This window comes from Aegilops tauschii, chromosome 7 (genome assembly GCF_002575655.3).
Source record: "Aegilops tauschii subsp. strangulata cultivar AL8/78 chromosome 7, Aet v6.0, whole genome shotgun sequence".
NCBI lineage: Eukaryota > Viridiplantae > Streptophyta > Magnoliopsida > Poales > Poaceae > Aegilops > Aegilops tauschii.
The window spans coordinates 213,595,148-213,614,465 of NC_053041.3; positions in this window are offsets into that span (position 1 = coordinate 213,595,148).

Sequence of the window (19,318 nt, forward strand, 5' to 3'; positions counted from 1 at the left end):
ATCATGCATGGAAGTCTCCACATGCTTAGACAGCGGATTACATTGAGCAGAGACTAATGATCAACATTTAACTTGATAATGCAGATGTCCAAGTGAACCTCCTTGGAGTCCCCGTGCACATCGTTGGGGTTCAAATAACACCGTGCCCTTTCCATGTCCACATCGACGGGAAAGTCCCAGCTCGGCAGAGTCCAAGTATGCTTGGCGTAGCCAGTGTCGCCGCCCACGTACCTCCGAGGGGTAGTAATAGTGAGCACGCACGCGTACATCGGCCTCGTGTCAGTGTCAGCGTCAGCGGCGTCGCCCCTGACGCACAGTACAGAGATGTGGCGGTGGCCTGCGCGGGCCTCGCCGGTGGCCACGATCAAGAGGAAGGCGCTGCCATCCTCCTCCGAGACTAGCAGGCGGCGCTGATCCTCCAGCGACTCCGGCACAGTGAACGGGTAGCACGTCTCGTACTTGATGTTCTTCGCCAAGGGCCAGTAGTGATTGCCGCACGCCTGCGTCAGGTGATGCACGATGTCCGTCGGCGAGCCCCAAAACGGCACCGGGCACTCATAGCAGTAGACGAAGGGCTCCTTGGAGGCATCGACCAGGCCATCCATGAAACGGGAGTGGCTGTAGGGGACGTTCCGCCAGTTGAATATATGAGCAAGTTACTACGAGATTTACTACAAAATAAATCATGACGGCTATAACAGAGATTAAACTAATCATGCGGACTAGCATAGTAGATGAACAGATCGAATCTAGGACACAGACTAGAAACATGAATTCTACCACGATTTCGAACAGGAAGGATAGAAACACATACGGTGCAACGGGAGCTGCACCATTGGCGTTGAGGTTGTCGCCCATGTCGTTGAGGAAGAGGTTGCCGAGGTCGGGGAAGAAGTCGTCGTCGGTGAAGTCGTCACTGCTAGCAGTCGCGAGAGTGCGCTCCCCAAATTTCAACAGCGCCCGCCGAATGGAGCGCAGGAGGGAGTGGCTGTAGGGGACGTTGCGGCCGCCGAATGGAGCGCAGGAGTAGCCCACGAAGCAGTAGATGGTGCTCCTCCCTAGTCTCTATTCTTATCTCTATCTCTACTACTCTTCTTTGTTTTTTATAATATACTAGTTGTAGTTGTCAAATCGAATAGTACTGCGCCATCCACTGCACGCCCGGCTGAACACACCTCCTCGCCTCCATCAAACCCCTCCGTTAAACCCGCATGCAAACCGAGAAACCTACTCCGGCCACACGTCCGTTCATGAGCGGGCCGGAATTAAATGCAACACCGGCCGAGCTCCTCCCGTCCGCCCTCAGTTTAAACGAGGCCAGACGCCGGCCAAGCTCCTACCGTCTGCCCTCTATTTACACGAGGCCAGACAGACAGCGGGCAAGAATCGCACCCCTCCGCCGCTCCCCCATCTCCGCCTTCACCAATTTCTCCACTCCTGATGGCTTCCGAGGAGCCGTTTTCCGGCATATTACCCGGCTGGGTGGCCCGCCGAGCCCTCCGGATACGGGCGAGGCCGCTCGGTGCTTCACCAACCTCGCTTGGCCCGACGGAGCCAGTTGCCGCCCCAAGCAGGCACGTGGTTCAGCAACTCGCCGCTCCAGTTCAGCTCGATGAGGAGTGGCGAGTTGCTCCACGCCGGCAGGGCGACGAGCACACCGGTACGGGCGTCGTCGCTGCCGCGTCGTACCGTGCCTCCCATGTCTGTGGGTGCGCCTCCCGTGCCTGCGGCAGCGCCATGCAGGCAGAGACAGAAGCCGGGTGCGTGGACAACGACGAGTCGGTGGCCAGCTTCTCCGTGTCTGCCGCCATCATTGAGGAGAAGTAGAACACGGGAGGCCGCCACCACTCGAGTCCCATGAAGGCCACCACCGAGGCGACGACTGCGCATTCAGGTGGTTTCTTTGCTTCTTCGCTCTTCCGAGGACCTTCATCGACCCCGCAAAGTGTCTGCCGGACATGAGGAAGACAAAGGGATCCGCGGGGGGCATTTAGATTATGTACTCCCTCTCCAGCTGGCGGGAAATTTTTGTTCTAAGAATGGATAAATTGTATGTATCTATAACTAAAATAAGTCTAGATACATCCATTTCTAGGACAAGTATTTCCGGACGGAGGGAGTATTAATTATACCAAGATAGCCGGATTGGCACCGCTTAGTTCATGTAAATGTAATGAAATCCATCATGTTTATATGAAGATCCGGCTTTTTTATACGAAATCCTTCATGCTTATATGAAATCAGTCCGTGTTTGCACGAATTTCATCTGGTTGGTTAGAGTTGTGAAAATGTATGCTGCTGGCGTTTGATGTCGTCCTCCGCGGAAGGAAACGGGAGGAAATTTGCCACCTGCCGTTGGAGATGCTCTTATGCTGGAAATAATAGAGTGACATCCAATCCATTTGAGTTAATTGCGTGTATGATTGTCCCTCTATAAAAAGTTAATTGCATGTACAGTGTACACGTGACTTGCAGGGTGGCTACAGCTTCATACAGAAAGTTAAAAAGAAACAAGTCCATCCTTAATCTTGTATTCTAAGTACTCTATGGGTTCCACTGTCAGTACAGTAGCGAAAGAAGTATATATTAAATAAGTAATATATAATATAAAAATCTAAAGTTAAAGACAGAATTCGAACTCATGTCATCGCGTTGCGAGCATCCGGCGCTAACCAGTCCAGCACATTTTTGTTGTAGACCATGCTGCTGATATATCTCCATGTCTACTCTTATACTCCATCCGTTCCTAAATATTTGTCTTTTTCAGATTTCAAATGGACTACCACATACGGATGTGTATGTAGACATATTTTAGAGTATAGATTCACTCATTTTGCTCCATATGTAGTCACTTGTTGAAATCTCTAAAAAGACAAATATTTAGGAACAGAGGGAGTAGAAAACAGAGTTGGCGATGATGGTGTGCGTGCCATCCTGCAATATAGGCCGTCGGATTTATATCTAACGGATAGGAAGAAAACTATGGCAATTTTGCAAACATTTACCCACACCCCTCTCCATGTTCGCAAATACGGCCTTCCCTCGTTCATCCTTTTCTCTCACAAGATAAACTACTCATACAAATGCATCTTGATTTTCCGTGCAACGCACGGGCATCTAGCTAGTTTCTTTTAAAATAGTTACTACGATAATTGGGTTGAAGTGATATATTATATGTCTACCCCGAATGATTTCGGATTCACTAGTAGTAACAAAGAAAAGGTTGCCTTGTTAATTAACAGAAAACAGGGTGAAAACTATCACATGAGGCCGGTAAAAACGAGGCACACTGGGTTCAGCGTCATCGTCACTGTAGCTGTGCGCGCGCGAGAAGTCTACATATCGAGGGGGCTACTGAGCGAGGCACAGAGACACAATGTTCGAGAGAGAAACCAATTGACAGATTACGATCAGATTGAGTTGTCACCCTTTTGCTGTCATTTTTGGTTGGGGGGAGGTGGAGGGAGAGAAAGACGTATTGAGTGTGCGCGGTAGGCACAGAGGCACAACTAGCGAGTGTGTGTGTGTGTGTGTGTGTGTGTTTGAAAGAGTAGTAGATAGATTACTATCAAGATCGAGGTGCCGCCCTACTCCTTCGGTGTTGGGTAGTGTGTGTGCGTGTGTGTGTGTTTGAGAGACAAGCCCGTCGATAGATTAGTATCAAGATCGAGGTGTCACCCTACTCCTTCGGTGTTGGGAAGTGTGTGTGTGTGTGGTTGTGTGGGTGTGTGTGTCGGGGGGGGGGGGCAGTGACACTTACATATCCCTACTCTTATAAAAAACAGAGTTGGTGATGATGGTGTTCCTGCCATCCTGCAATGTAGGCCATCCGATTTATAACCGACAGATAGGAAGGAAACTGTGGCAATTTTGCAAAAAGATACCCACACCCCTCTCCGCATTTGCAAATAAGGCATTCCCTCGTTCATCCTTTTCTCCCACAAGATAAACTACTCATACAAATGCATCTTGATGTTCGGTGCAACGCATGGGCATCTTGCTAGTAGGGAGAATGAGTTTGTGTGACACATATCTAGCTATATTAAGGGATAGGTAGATAGCATTTGTGCGAGGCATACTTAAAGCATCATGAAGATAAACAAAATTGTGTGCATGCAAGTGCCGGAAAAAATGAAGCGAGAAACAATGTGTTGGAGAGAGAGAGCGAAATCTCAAAACAAAAGGTGCTCTGTTGGAATCCCATTGTATGTATTCATATGGTTCCGGAACTCGAGTTAACCTTAGCATATGTGTGAGAGACATTATTATACTTTGAGACATTAGTGGCTGTGGGTGGGCGGAATTAAAGGGGTGGGCGTGTTCGACAGAGAGAGCGTGTGTGTTTATGTGTGAGAGACTTGTAGGACGGGGTAGAAAGACGAATTCTAACCTTGACGGAGGGAGAGAAATACACGAAGTGCGCGTGTGTGATTCCGATGACCACAGGGAAATGAGATATGTATGCGTGTTAGAGAGATTGCACAATTCATTCACGTAACACTATCTAGCGATCGTGGACGTGCATCGCTTGAACATAAATCAATATCTACTTCGTATCATGGCCAAAGGTACAATATCGATTCAACGCTATAAAGATTGGACACTCACATATCACATTTTTTCTATTTAAATAAACCTTTTCACTTGTGCATGCCAAAGTTACAGTGATGTTTCTTCAAACAACCAACGTAGCTATCATGTACATGCACCATTGTTACTCTTGCATTCAAAATCATTAGTCTTGGATGATTTAAGGTTCTATTATGAAGTAATATATGTAATATCCATATATGAATTCAATGGGTACGCAATTTATGAAATGGAGGCTATGTAATCATATGAGGTAACACTTTTAAGTAGCGGACTTCTTTTTGTGTGCCTCTACACTAACACGTCAATGCATTATGTTTAAAGTAAATAACCAATTGCACTAAATTATCTATTTACACGAGAAATACATAGGCTGAGCGTTTGATCCCTTTTTTGTGAACGCGCCACTACACCCGTACGATTGACCGCGCCCGTGTGAACGTCCAAGTTATCGGCGCATCATCCCGCGTTATTGTCTTTTTTCTGGGGTGGACACACCGGTTATTAATTGCTGACGCGTGCCCCGTGTACACAGTCTCGCATGACCTTCCCGCTAGCACGGTCCAAAATTAGTTGAAACTGGATACGAACGATCCCACGGGCGGCAAAATCTCCCTCCTCCTTCTAAAATTTCCGCCACCTTAGTCTTTAGCATGCGAAATTCCCCTTTTGTCCTTGGTGCACGGAGACCAACAGTTACAATACCGCCCTCATCTACATAATAGGTCGGGGCTGCTTTGGTAACTTCTGGTTCCCCCACTACACGGCACCCCCATTTCCTCTCCCCCTCCCGCAAAAACGACTAACTCCACAGCACCAGAGCATCTCACATCACGCCGTCCGTACTTCATCGGCCTTTCTCCCCTCCCCTCTCAAAACCCTAGACTGCTCATCCACAGGCGTACCAGAGCCCATTCACTGCCAGCGGCGTCCACCTCGCCGGATCTGCTTCTGCGGCCGCATCTACCCCTCCCACCTCTCCTAGAAACAAGTAGACTGCTCATCCACCACTGTACCACAGCCCATTCAGTGCCGGCCTTGTCCACGGCGCCGGATCTGCTTCGCCGGTACTCTCGTCAACCGCAGCGCATCTGCAGCGGCTCATTCGTACTCCCCACCGGAGACGCTTCGTCCACACCCCCCGGAGCCGCCCCACCGACGCCCCCGTCGACGGCCTCTGATCCTCTTCGTCGACACCTTCCTCAACCCTACCGGAGCCGCTTCGCCGACAACATCGTCAACCCCACCGGAGTAGCTTCGCCTATACCATTTTCAACCCTACGGGGCCGCTTTGCCAACTCACAAGTCCACGGCCTCAGATCAACTTCCTCGCACCCTCATCCAACCTACCGGAGCAGCTTCTGACGCCCCGTCCACGGCCGCAGATCCGCATCATCGACACCATCCTTAACCCAACCACCGAAGCAGCTTCACCTGCGCCCTCGTCCACGGCCACAGATCCGCTTCGCCCACACCGTAGTCCACCCTACCGGAGCCGCTCCACAAACACCCTACTCGACGGTTCTAGATCTCCTTACCGGACCCCGACAGCCAGCGCAGCGTCATCACCCTTGATGTTTCTAACCTGATTCCCACCGTCTGGCAAGATGCCAAGCACCCGCCTGGGCCTAGGTACTTGTCACCTTTAAACCCGTCCAGCATCACCTGCCCGATGTAGTTCAAATATACTAACAGGTCGTGAAAGTGCGTTATATCGACTAGAGGGGGGTGAATAGGCGATTTTTATGAATTCTTCACTGAGGAATTTCCCGGTGAGGAAATTCCTTAGCGAAGAACTACTTGCAGCGGAATAAGTAAGCATAACAGAATACAAGCATGGTCATCATGATGAAATGAAGACAAGCACATAGTACAGAAAGCGTAATCACAGGATAACACAGGATGAAGACAAACAGACTAAAGAAATTGAACTAAGGAAATTGAGAAAGTCTTCAGTCAAAGTCTTCAAACACAGATATGGCAAGCACACAACACAGTTATGAGGAAATGAAAGAGTTGAGGAAATAGAACCAGTAAGCTTGGTGAAGACAATGATTTGGTAGACCAGTTCCAACTGCTGTCTCAGTTGTACATCTGGTTGGAGCGGCTAGGTATTTAAACCTGAGGACACACAGTCCTCACCGTATTCTCCTTGAGCTAAGGTCACACAGACCTCGCCCAATCACTCGTGGTAAGTCTTCAGGTGACTTCTGAACCTTCACAAACTCGGTCACTCGGCGATCCACAATTCCTCTTGGATGCTCTAGACCATGATGCCTAACCGTCTGGAAGAAGCACAGTCTTCAAAGCTAACAAGCGTCGGATCCACGCAGGATCAATCTCTTCAGTGATGCTCAATCACTTTGGGTTTGTAGGTGTTTGGGTTTGGGTTTTCCTCACTCGATGATTTTCACTCAAAGTCGTCGGAGGATGGGATGCTCTCAAATGACAACTGTCAGTTTCTCTCGGAGCAGCCAACCAGCTAGTGGCTGTAGGGGGCGGCTATTTATAGCCTAGGGAGCAGCCCGACATGATAAGACATAAATGCCCTTCAATGATATGACCGTTAGGTGGGTAGATATTTTGGGACAGCTGGTGCGTAGCACAGCAACGGCCGGAAATTTGAGGCTCAAATTCCTCAGGGCTATCATGTTCCTCACTGTGTAGGCAATCCGCACTGGCGAATTCCTAACTCCTCAGTCAGAACAAATTCCTCAGAGACCAGAAGAACTTCGTCTCTGTCACTGAAGAATATGACTGAACTGTATGAGATTTCCAATGGCTTCACTCGAAGGGATTGGTAGGTGTAGGATTTTGAGTTGAGCATCACTTGGAAATTTTTCCTTAGTATTTCCTCGACCCCCTTTAACAGTACGGTGTTTCCTATGACTCAAGAAAGAGAAAATGAAACTACAAAAACAAAAGTCTTCACGCTTCATGTTCCTCGAATGAATACCAAGTCTTCAAGGTTACACCAATTTCTTCACTTTCAAAGTCTTCAGAAATCCAAAGTCTTCAGTCGAAGAACTTCATTTTTAGGGGTCGACTTTTTCTGTAAATATCAAACTCCTCATAGACTTATAGACCTGTGTACACTCATAAACACATTAGTCCCTTAACCTATAAGTCTTCAATACACCAAAATCACTAAGGGGCACTAGATGCACTTACAATCTCCCCCTTTTTGGTGATTGGTGACAATATAGGTTAAGTTTTCAACGGGGATAAACATATGAGGTGTAAATACTGATATTGAGGAATTTGATTGCAAGATATAGAAGAACTCCCCCTGAAGATGTGCATAGTGAGGAATTTGCTTTTGAAGCAATGCACACTTGAAGAGTTGAATCATGGAGATCTCCCCCTATATCTTGTAATTCATACACGCATTTGACATATAATATGAAGAATTTGAAATGCATGATGAAATATGGTGACTAATGTAATTCAGCATGCGTGCAATAATATTAACGAGGAATAAGCATGCAGAAGAACACAACAAAAGTATCAGGCCACCATAGAGTTAGTTTACAACTCGATCTAGCAAAGTTTCAGAAGAACGAGAGTTGTAACTTAGCAAAAAAATGCCCAAATATGATAGACCCGCTTGAAGACTAACTCAAATTTCTCCCCCTTTGTCATCGAATGACCAAAAGGATTGAAAATGAGGACTAACGCCCCTGAAGAATATCAAGTTGATGAAGGAGCGCCAGCGTTGGTGGGGTCGTTTGTTGATGTAGGGCCTGCCGCAGTGTCGTCCAAGTCTTCATGCTCATCGGTGTCGCGCGATGAAGAATATGAGCTGGCCACCAAGGAAGGAGCCTTAACCTTCTTGTATTTCTTCGGTGGAGGAGCAGACCAGTCAAACTCTTCCTTGAGACCCATGTTCTTCAGTTCTTCTTCACCATATACATGTGACAGAATAGCCCAAGTGTGATCGAAGACTTCATGGAGGTAGTAATGGTTTTTCTTCACTGCATTATGTGTAGCAGTCATGTTGTGAAGAATTGAACCAAACTGATGCTTAACCCATTTATGGTTTCGATCCACCTTCTGGTGAAGACTTAGCAGAAGTTCACGGTCAGTCATCACACGAGGAGCAGTAGCTTGAGGATTTGGCTTGGAGGCATGGGCAGCAAAATCATGAGTGGCAGAGTCATCATTGGTAGAATAATATGCAGCCTTGCGAAATTGACCATCCAATGGACGAATGCCTTCATCTATAACAGCTGGTGCCTTGCCCTTTTCGTCAGTCGAGGAATAAGTCCGCTTGAGGACTTCAATCGGGGGCAAGTAGCTGAGGTGATTCTGAAAATCAGCTTTGTAGTTGAGTGAAGACCTTGTCCTGAGGAATCTCATAATCCAAGGTGCATAAGGCTTCAACTCAAAGGGTGACATGGCGACATTTGCCAGAGTCCTCATGAAGAAATCGTGATAATTGACAGGAATGCCATGAATGATGTTGAAAACCAGATTCTTCATGATGCCAACAATTTCCTCATCAGATGAGTCATGGCCTTTGATTGGACTCATAGTCTTCGTCATAATGCGATAGACTGTTCTTGGTACATACGGCAATTCCTTCACGAGGAATTTTGTCCTTGAGGCTTGACCAGGTTTCAATGGCTTCATCAGCACTTGCATATAGTGATCAGTAAGCTCAGGCTCTTGGTACATGCAACGAGCTCCTTCAGGTGGAGGACTGATGGGCAGGGCGTGAAGCAATTCAGAGGCCGCTGCCTTATAGTGAGTATTTTCAGTCATCCAGTCCAAAACCCAGGAGTTCACATCGTCAGCATCTCATGTGTGTGCAAAGTTGCGTAGAATTGAAGAACGAGCTCTTCATTCCAATCAACTATGTCTGTGCAAAAGTTGAGGAGGCCTGTGTCATGAAGCACACTGAGGCCAGGTGAGAAGCACGGCAGTGATTCCATGTCCACATGAGGAATATGCTCGTGGTCGAAGACTTTGTCCTTGTTGAAGAGCAGTGAAGAATAGAAGTTGGCCTGGCTGGCGGTCCAGAAGCGCTTCCTTCTAAGACGAGCAGAATCATAGGGATTGTAGTCAGTGAAGAACACGTGCTCGCCAAAGAAATCATCAGCCTTGAATTTCCGCTTCTTTGAGAATGGATCCTTTGGCTTGGGCTGAGGAGTGCCAGTCAATTGCATTATCACCTCAGGAATCGCAATCTCAGGTTCTTCATGCTGAGGAATTTTAGCTTCTACTCCAGTGACAGCCTGGGTCTTCAATTCTTCATTTTCATTTTCTTCAGCACTAGTGGCTGGAATTTCTTCATGGACAGACGGTGTGGCATGTGGTTCATCAGATCCCATTTGAACTGTAGTTGCTGGGGACTGAGGAATTTGTTGCAATGGTGTGAAGAGTGGAGAGTTGGGGTGCTGACTTTCCCAAAAGTCATCATTCAGCAAAGGTGTGGTATAGCCAATGTCCACATCTTCATCTTCCATTTCTTCAACGCCGGCCTCTTCAGTAGTAAACTGAGGCATAGGCGAGGAAACAGCTGGAGTTGAAGGGATTTCATCCACTTCAATTTCTTCATCCATCTGCTCTAACGTAGCAGCAGAAGGATTTTCTTCATCAGATCCTCTAGGGATCACGTATTCTTCATCAAAAGGGACGATTTCCTTTGATGGCATGGTAGTGAGAGGAACGGCATCATTTGGGTTTGCAAATGAGCTGGTCATAGACTTCATCTTCTTCGGAGCTGAAGAATCTGAAGAAGTGATGCCTTCCTTTTCTTCACTGCTGCACGCTCTGCAGCCTTGGTATTCTTTGCATCTGATGCAGATGGAAGAATTGGAGTTGGGGTAGGCGCAGGAGGAGCAGAGGAATTTGGTTGATTTTCTTCAGGCACAACTGATGCAGTTGCCCCGACCTCTTCATTTTCTTCAGGCGCACCACTAGTGGATGCCCTGGCAATTTCATCAGCGGCTGGAATGCAGTCATCAGCCCTGGAACTCACATTTTCTTTAGCAGCCTGAGTGTCATCAGCGGTGCTGGCATGTTCTTCAGTTGGCTGAGCAGATGCTTCAGCCTGAGGAATTTCTTGTTGCGATGGGGCTGCAACATTGGAGGTGAACTTTTCAGTCAGTTTTACAAACCTGACCTTGGCTCCTTGCCAATCAACATAGTAAGCATTGAAATCATCGCTGAGGACTTTGATTTTAGACTGGATCTTCACAAGTTCATCAGTTGTTATAGTGACAATGTTGTTCTTCAGGAATTTTTCCTTCCTGTACTGCGCTTTCTTGATCTGCCTGGCCTTCTCAAATTTCCATTTCTCTTCTTGGATGAAGGCAGTCAGCATATGACTTTGGCCAGGAGTCAACTTGAAATCAGGCATAGGAGGGTCCTTGTGCCAGAGATCAATGTAGTCGAGGATCAACTTTGGATCCAAAAGCAGACGCACATTTGTGCCCTTGGCTCTAGCGGCCCTGACTTGCCTATCTCTGATGATTTCAGCAAGTTCTTCATCATCAGCTTCGTCTTCATCAGACGGCACTTGAAAGGCGACCTGCTTCTTGTGAGGACTTGGGCGAGAACCTCGTCCAGCAGTGGTCTTTGTCTTCAGCAGAGAGGGTCCTATTGAAGAATTTGGTGCAGCTGAGGAACTAGCAGAAGCTCCTGAGGCAATAGAGATGCCTGTCGTCCTTTGGCACGTGGCAAGATGCACAGGTGCTGAGGACTTGGTTGTAGCAGCTGAGGACTTTGGAGGAGGAGGAGGAGCGTGAGGAATTGGCCGTGAGGGCTTTGAGGATTCTGGCTGTGAGGGCATTGCTGAGGAACTTGGCCTTGAGGGCATTGAAGGTGAAGCACTTGGCTTGTGCGCAGGCTTCTTTGCCATGGATTTCTTCGGCTTGACAGAGGCCTCAGCGGCAGCAGCAGCAACAGAGTCTTCATTGAATTTCCTCACTGCTTCTCTGGCTTGTCTAGCCAACTTGGCCTGGCGCTTGGCCCATTCGTCAGGATAGTCCTCACCGCGCTTGAGGCTGGTGGGATCAGCTATTTGGCTAGGTGCCAATGGAGGTCTTGGGCATGGAGGATTGAGTGCAAATTTCTTCATGTATTTGGGAGTAACATATCTGTACTCCCTCCACTCTCTTGCCCATCTCCTCTCTATCCTCTGTATGCACACCTTGCGCTGATTCTTGTCCTCCTTACCAAACTTGGCCTCATCAGGAGTGCAATAGTCTTTGTATATGTCATCAGGGATCTCAAAGGCAGTATTGATTTTAGGCCTCTTTCCTCCTTTCTGTGGTTTCTTACCGCCAGCCATTTTCTTCACCTGAGGAACTTGAACAATGGAATTCTCTGAAGAAGTATGCAACTTTTCTTCAAGGAATGCTGCAAATGAGTTAAGTTGATGAGAACCTAGTTATTCAGCAGCGGACATGAGTACCTGTGAACAGAGTATAGTTGGGAGGAATTTGGAGAGGTCATATGCGTTCTCAGAAGATTTTGTAAAAATAACAAGTTTGAGGAATTTTGACCAGGCGAGTCTTGAAGAATTTCACTAAGCGTTCTTAGTCTTAGGTTCCAGAGTTGTACAAATCAGAAATCCGCACAATTGAGGAATCTTGAAGAGAAATTATAGCTTAGAGAAATGAATCAAGATCAGATGACTTGTGAGGTGTTTAGTGTGTGAGGATTTGAAGAAAAACACCTCGGAAGATTTTGTAGAAATCATTTGAATCAAAGAGGGCAGTAAAAGTAACTTTTAATTACCCTGAACGAAGAACACAACGAACTGGGATGTAGAGATGAGAAGTTCGTCTGTGTAGATCTTCCACGCCCTAACTCGGCGGAGGAAGACAACTACGGCGGCGGCGGAGGGAAGATTTCCGCGGCCGGCGCGAGTACGGCGGCGATGAGGTTGAGGCAGTGAAGCTCTTCCTCACCAGCGACGATGAAGTAGCGGCGGTGCTAGGGTTTGAGAAGCTCGAGCTGGAGAGGGGTCGAGCGGAGTAAAGGAAGTGAGGAAGGGAAGGGGGTATTTATAGCCACGGTGAAAAACTGTTCGCCCAAAGATTTTGGAGGAACGTGCCCTTGACCCTTCTCATTCGCTTGACATGTGTCACCCACGTACTGAGAAGTGGAGATCGTGTAAGATCATGGGTGAATAGATAAGTATTTCCTGGGATGCGGAACGGTTTGAGCGGCAAAACCGAAAATTTGGATAAGATAAGTTTTAACGTTCCGTTCGCAAATTCTTCAGGTGACAAGGACACAGTGAAGATTTTGAACAAGTTTCAAATAGAACGCACATGAAGAATTTGTGAATAGATTGGGTTGAGTTTAGCATAGAGGGGGAAGGGTCCGATCACATTTACTTAGCAGAAAAAGCAACTCGAAGAATTAGCCATAAGTGAATGCTATAGAGGACATAAACTCATATATATATATAGCCAATGAAGAAAAACGAAGGAAACAGTGAAGATAATGCAAAGTTGAAGAATATGAACAACTGAGGAATTTCAACACTGAGGAAAAACTCAAATTGAAGATTTTCAACTTTTGGGTGGTGGCGTGACCCACCATATAAGAATGATGATTTCATACACCGCGTACAATTGTCGTAGGGTTCTGAGAATCAAATTCTTCGTTAATTTCTTCACACTTAGAGTGTTAGTCTTCATTGATTGAAGAAAAACATTTCTTCATGTGTTGCACATCTAAGTCATCAATTTTGCATAAGTGTTAGGATGAGTGTCCTTTTCAGAGAACATTCGAAGATTCTAAGATATTTAGCTCACACCGCAACTTGCTAAATCTCTTCTCATCCAAGGGCTTTGTGAAGATATCGGCTAGCTGTTCTTCAGTCTTCACATGCTCAATAGAAATGTCGCCCTTCAACACATGATCATGAAGAAAATGATGACGAATCTGAATGTGCTTTGTCTTCGAGTGCTGAACTGGGTTGTGAGCAATCTTGATGGCACTCTCATTGTCACAGAAGAGAGGAACATTCTTCACATTGACGCCGTAGTCCTTGAGAGTTTGCTTCATCCACAGCAATTGAGCACAGCAAGAACCAGCAGCAATGTACTCAGCTTCAGCAGTAGACAGTGATACGCAGTTCTGTTTTTCGAGGACCAACAGACCAAAGATCGTCCGAGGAAATGACATGTACCAGATGTTGACTTGCGGTCCACACGATCACCAGCATAGTCAGAGTCAGAATATCCAATGAGATCAAAAGCTGAGCCCTTGGGGTACCATAATCCAAGTGTTGGTGTGTGAGCTAGATATCGAAGAATATGCTTCACAGCCTTATGGTGTGATTCCTTCGGTGTAGCTTGAAATCGGGCACACATGCAAACACTAAGCATTATATCTGGCCTAGATGCACATAAGTACAATAAAGAACCAATCATGGAGCGGTATACCTTATGATCGAAGTCAATACCATTTTAATCAGTGCACAGATGGCCATTTGTGGGCATAGGAATTTTGACGCCTTTGCAATCTTGCGTGCCGAATTTCCTCAGTACATCCTCGAGGTATTTCTCCTGAGACATGAATATGCCATTGTGTTGTTGACGAATTTGAAGACCTAAGAAGAATTTCAACTCTCCCATCATAGACATTTGATATTCTTCACTCATCATATAGGCAAATTCATCACTATAACGTTGGTCAGTACAGCCAAAGATAATATCATCAACATATATTTGGCACACAAACAGTTCACCATCATAAGATTTAGTGAAAAGAGTAGGGTCAAGTGAACCGGGTTTGAAGCCTTTCGTCATGAGGAATTCCTTCAAAGTATCATACCACGCCCGAGGGGACTGCTTGAGGCCATAGAGGGCCTTATTGAGTCTGAAGACTTTGTCAGGATTCTTTGGATCTTCAAAACCTGGGGGTTGAGCAACATATACTTCTTCCTCAAGCTTACCATTGAGGAATGCACTTTTCACATCCATTTGATATAGAGTGATATCATGATGGTTAGCATAAGCAAGTAATATGCGAATAGCCTCAAGTCTAGCAACAGGTGCAAAAGTTTCATCGAAGTCAATTCCTTCAACCTGTGTGTAGCCTTGAGCTACAAGCTGTGCCTTATTCCTCACCACAAGGCCATTTTCATCTTGCTTGTTGCGGTAGATCCACTTTGTGCCAATGATATTATGCTTGCGAGGATCTGGATGTTTAACCAGTTCCCAGACGTTGTTGAGCTCGAACTGATGTAATTCTTCTTACATGGCCTGAATCCACTCAGGCTCCAGAAATGCTTCATCTACCTTAGTGGGCTCTGTAATAGAGACAAAAGCATAGTGCCCACAAAATTTAGATAAATGTGAAGCTTTTGAGCGTGTGAGAGGACCTGGTGCTTCAATGTCATCGATGATCTTTTCAACTTGCACTTCTTTTGCAACGCGAGGATGAGCTGGTTGTCATCGAGAAATTTGATTAGCATTTTCTTCAGCACCATTTTCTTCAGGTGCATTAGCTCGACGTTCCTCATGTTCTGGAATGAATTCTTCAGCAGATTCTTCGGTAGGAATGACATCCTCAGTAGCCTTGAACTTGATAGTTTCCTCAAGTGCTGGTTCATCTATCATAGAAGGTAGGTGCTCTCTTTGCGAGCCATTAGTTTCATCGAACCACACATCTACAGTTTCAACAACCTTGTGAAGAACGTTGTTGAAGACTATGTAGGTGTGCGAGTCCTTTCCATAACCAAGCATAAAACCTTCATGTGCTTTCGGTGCAAATTTAGAGTTGTGATGAGGATCTCTAATCCAACATTTAGCACCGAAGACTTTGAAATAACTCACATTGGGCTTCTTGTCAGTGAGGAGTTCATAGGCAGTCTTCTTGAAGAATTTGTGAAGATATACCCTGTTGATGATGTGGCATGCGATATAGATTGCCTCAATCCAGAAGTGACGAGGCGTCTTGTACTCATCAAGCATAGTGCGAGCCATCTCAACACGAGTTCTGTTCTTGTGCTCCACGACGCCATTCTGCTGAGGAGTATAAGGAGCAGATAACTCATGAGTAATACCAAGTTCATCAAGATAGTCATCAAGACCAGAATTCTTGAACTCAGGTCCATTGTCACTTCTGATGTGCTTGATCTTCACACCAAAGTTGGTTGAAGCCCTCGAGGAAAATCGTTTGAAGACTTCCTGCACTTCATGTTTGTAAGTAACAATATGTACCCATGTGTATTGAGAGTAATCATCAACAATAACAAAGCCATAGAGAGATGCGTCATTTGTGACTGCTGAGTAATGATTAGGACCAAAGAGGTCCATGTGAAGCAATTCGAATGGTCGAGTAGTGGTCATGATAGTCTTCGCTGGATGCTTAGCCTTTGTCATCTTCCCAGCTTCACACGCTCCACATAAGTGATCCTTGAGGAATTTGACATTTTCAATGCCAATGACATGCTTCTTTTTCGCAAGCGTGTGCAAATTCCTCATGCCTGCATGACCAAGTCGTCGATGCCATAGCCAACCTTCTGAAGCTTTTGCAAGTAGGCACATGGCTGGTTGCGGTCCTATAGAGAAATCAACAATATACAAGTCTCCTCTACTAAAGCCTTTAAAGACTTTGGAATTGTCAGCTTCCATAACCACAACACAACGATACTTGCCAAAGACAACAACCATATCAAGATCACAAAGCATTGAGACAGACATGAGGTTGTATCCTAAGGACTCGACAAGCATGACTTTGTCCATGTGTCGATCCTTTGTGATCGCAACCTTACCTAGACCCAATACCTGACTTTTGCCTTTGTCAGTGAAGATGATATGCTTCAGATGCGATGGAGATAAGGGAGCATCCATCAATAGATTCTTGTCACCAGTCATGTGATTTGTACATCCATTATCGAGGACCCACTCAGTGGCTTTGGGTTGATAATCCTGTAGATGAATTAGTGCAGCTTACGAACTCATATACTTCATCAGTGAAGAATATGACATCAATTCATCAGATCAATTTCATCAAGCAATGCAACAGATAAAGCAGTATGAGGACGTGAGAAATGAAAGTTCATTTCTTCATGATTAGCCTGCGTCCTTTCAGGCATTTTTCAGGTCTCCAGCAAATTCTTCAGACGTTCACGCACGTCTGGAGACCTGACCCTGCAGAAGAGATTAGTTCTTTTTCTTCACCACCCACATCTGAAGGGGTGGCAAAGAGTTCATCACTCTGCGAGCTCCATACGAGAAAGGTGGCATAGAAGCCAATCCATTTCATTTCACATAAGAGGAGTTAGGGTAAGCATATGAATAAGCAGAGAAATTCTTCAAGGACTTATGAACATAATGATTAGAAGAATAATGCTCATATTCATAGCCCTTAGCTCTTCCCTGCGAAACAGAGTTGTTAGCACGATGATATTCATATGAGGACTTTGATCCTTTTGAGGAATATGATCCACGTGACGAATTCGGTCCGTATGAGGACTTGGATCCATATGAAGAATTTGGTCCATATGAAGAATTTGATCTGGGGTTCCTATTCTTCACAGGTGGTGTTAAGAGGACATTCACCTGAAGACTTTCAAGGAACCTTTTGGGAACCCAGATTTTCTTCATAGGGGAACCGTTCCTGCAGTTAGTGCCAACATATCTGGCAAATACTTCACCATTCTGATTTTTGAACAGTTTATAGTTGGAGTCAAATGACTCATCAGAAGAATGAGAAGATTCACATGTAAAGCCAGATAGAACATGATGGATCAACTGGAGGTCCCTTTGCAGCAACCCATGAGGTTTTGGGGTACTGCTCAGGCTTCCAATATTGTACCATCAGCATTGAGTTTCCTCTCGAAGGCAATACCCTCTTTCTAGGGTTCCTGTTGAGGATATGCTTTTTAAGCACATCACAAAGAGTCCAATGCCCTTTGAGGCTTTTGTACATGTCTGTCATGTACAATTCCTTCAACCCTGCATCGTCAGTGATACTAGCAATGTCCTCAGATGAGGAATTAGTGATAGCAGAGGCAGGTGAAGAATTTGTAACATTAGAAGCATTTGAACATTCAGGTGAAGAATTAGCAGATTCACGTTCAATGCATTTCAAACATGGAGGAACAAATTCTTCCTGAGCAGCGCTGATTTGTTGAGCAAGTAATGAATCACGCTCCTTCTGAAGATCTTCATAACTCACTCTTAGATTTTCAAGATCTTGCTTTCTTTGAAGAAATTCATAAGAAAGCTTCTCATGATCTGATAAGAGAGTGTTATGATGACCTTGAAGGTTGTCAAACCTAGTTTGAAGTCTCTGAAGATTTTCAGTCAAGGTTTTAGTGCGATCCATTTCTTCACCCAACATATCATCACTTTTGTCTAGCATGTTTTGAACCTTTTCAAAAGCCCTTTGTTGTTTCACAGCAATCTTAGCAAGTTTAGAATAGCTGGGCTTGAGGTTTTCACCAGATTCATTCTCACTTGATTCAGAGGAGGTATATTTGAGTACCTTGGCACCCTTTGCCATGAAGCAATAGGTGGGAGCGTAGTCATCATTGCCTTCATCAGCCTTGTTGGTGAAGCAATTTTCTTTAGAGTTGAAGATAGACTTCCTGACGAATGCAGTAGTGAGAGCTAGACTCACTACTCCAGACTCGGACTCCTCAGATGCCTCTTCTTCCTCATGTTCCTCAGATTCAGCTTCAGAGTCCATTTCCTTGCCAATGAATGCCCGAGCCTTCTTGCAGCTGCTCTTCTTGTGAGATGAAGACTTTGAGGATTTTGATGATGAACATTTTGAGGATTTCTTCTTTTTCTTCGCATCATCAGAACTGTAATCCTTGTATTTCTTCTTCTTTGATTCCTTTTCCCACTGAGGACAATCTTGAATGTAGTGTCCAGGTTTCTTGCATTTGTGACAAAGCCTCTTCTTGTAGTCACTGGATGAGGAATCATTGCTCCTTGAGGGTCTTCCAAAGCGACCACGTCTTGAGAACTTCTGAAATTTCTTCACGAGCAGTGCTAGTTCATGGCTCAGTTCTTCAGGATCACCAAGGCTGCTGCCAGAGTCTTCATCTTCAGACTCAGAAACTGCCTTGGCCTTCAGTGCACGTGATCTGCCATAGCTCGAACCATAGAGATCTCTCTTTTCAGCAAGCTGGAACTCATGAGTATTTAGCCTCTCAAGGATATCAGCGGGATCAAGTGACTTGTAATCAGCACGTTCTTGTATCATCAATGCCAGAGTATCAAATGAGGAATCAAGCGATCTCAACAATTTCTTCACCACCTCATGGTCAGTGATGTCAGTGGCACCAAGCGCTTGAAGCTCATTTGAGATGTCAGTGAGGCGATCGAAGGTTTGTTGAACATTTTCATTGTCGAGTCTTTTGAAGCGGTTGAAGAGATTGCGAAGAACATCAACTCGAGAATCGCGCTGTGTTGAGACTCCTTCATTGACTTTGGACAGCCTATCCCAGATAAGCTTAGCAGTTTCCAAAGCACTCACTCTTCCATATTGTCCTTTGCTCAGATGGCCACAAATGATATTCTTCGCTTGAGAATCGAGTTGCTTGAATCTCTTCACATCAGCAGCATTCAGAGAAGGTGTGACTGAGGGAACACCATTTTCCACAACATAACAAAGATCGTTATCAATTGCCTCAAGATGCATTCGCATCTTATTCTTCCAGTAGGGGTAGTCCATCCCATCGAAGGTAGGACACCCACCAGAGACCTTGATCATACCTGCGGTCGACATAACAAAAACTCCAGGC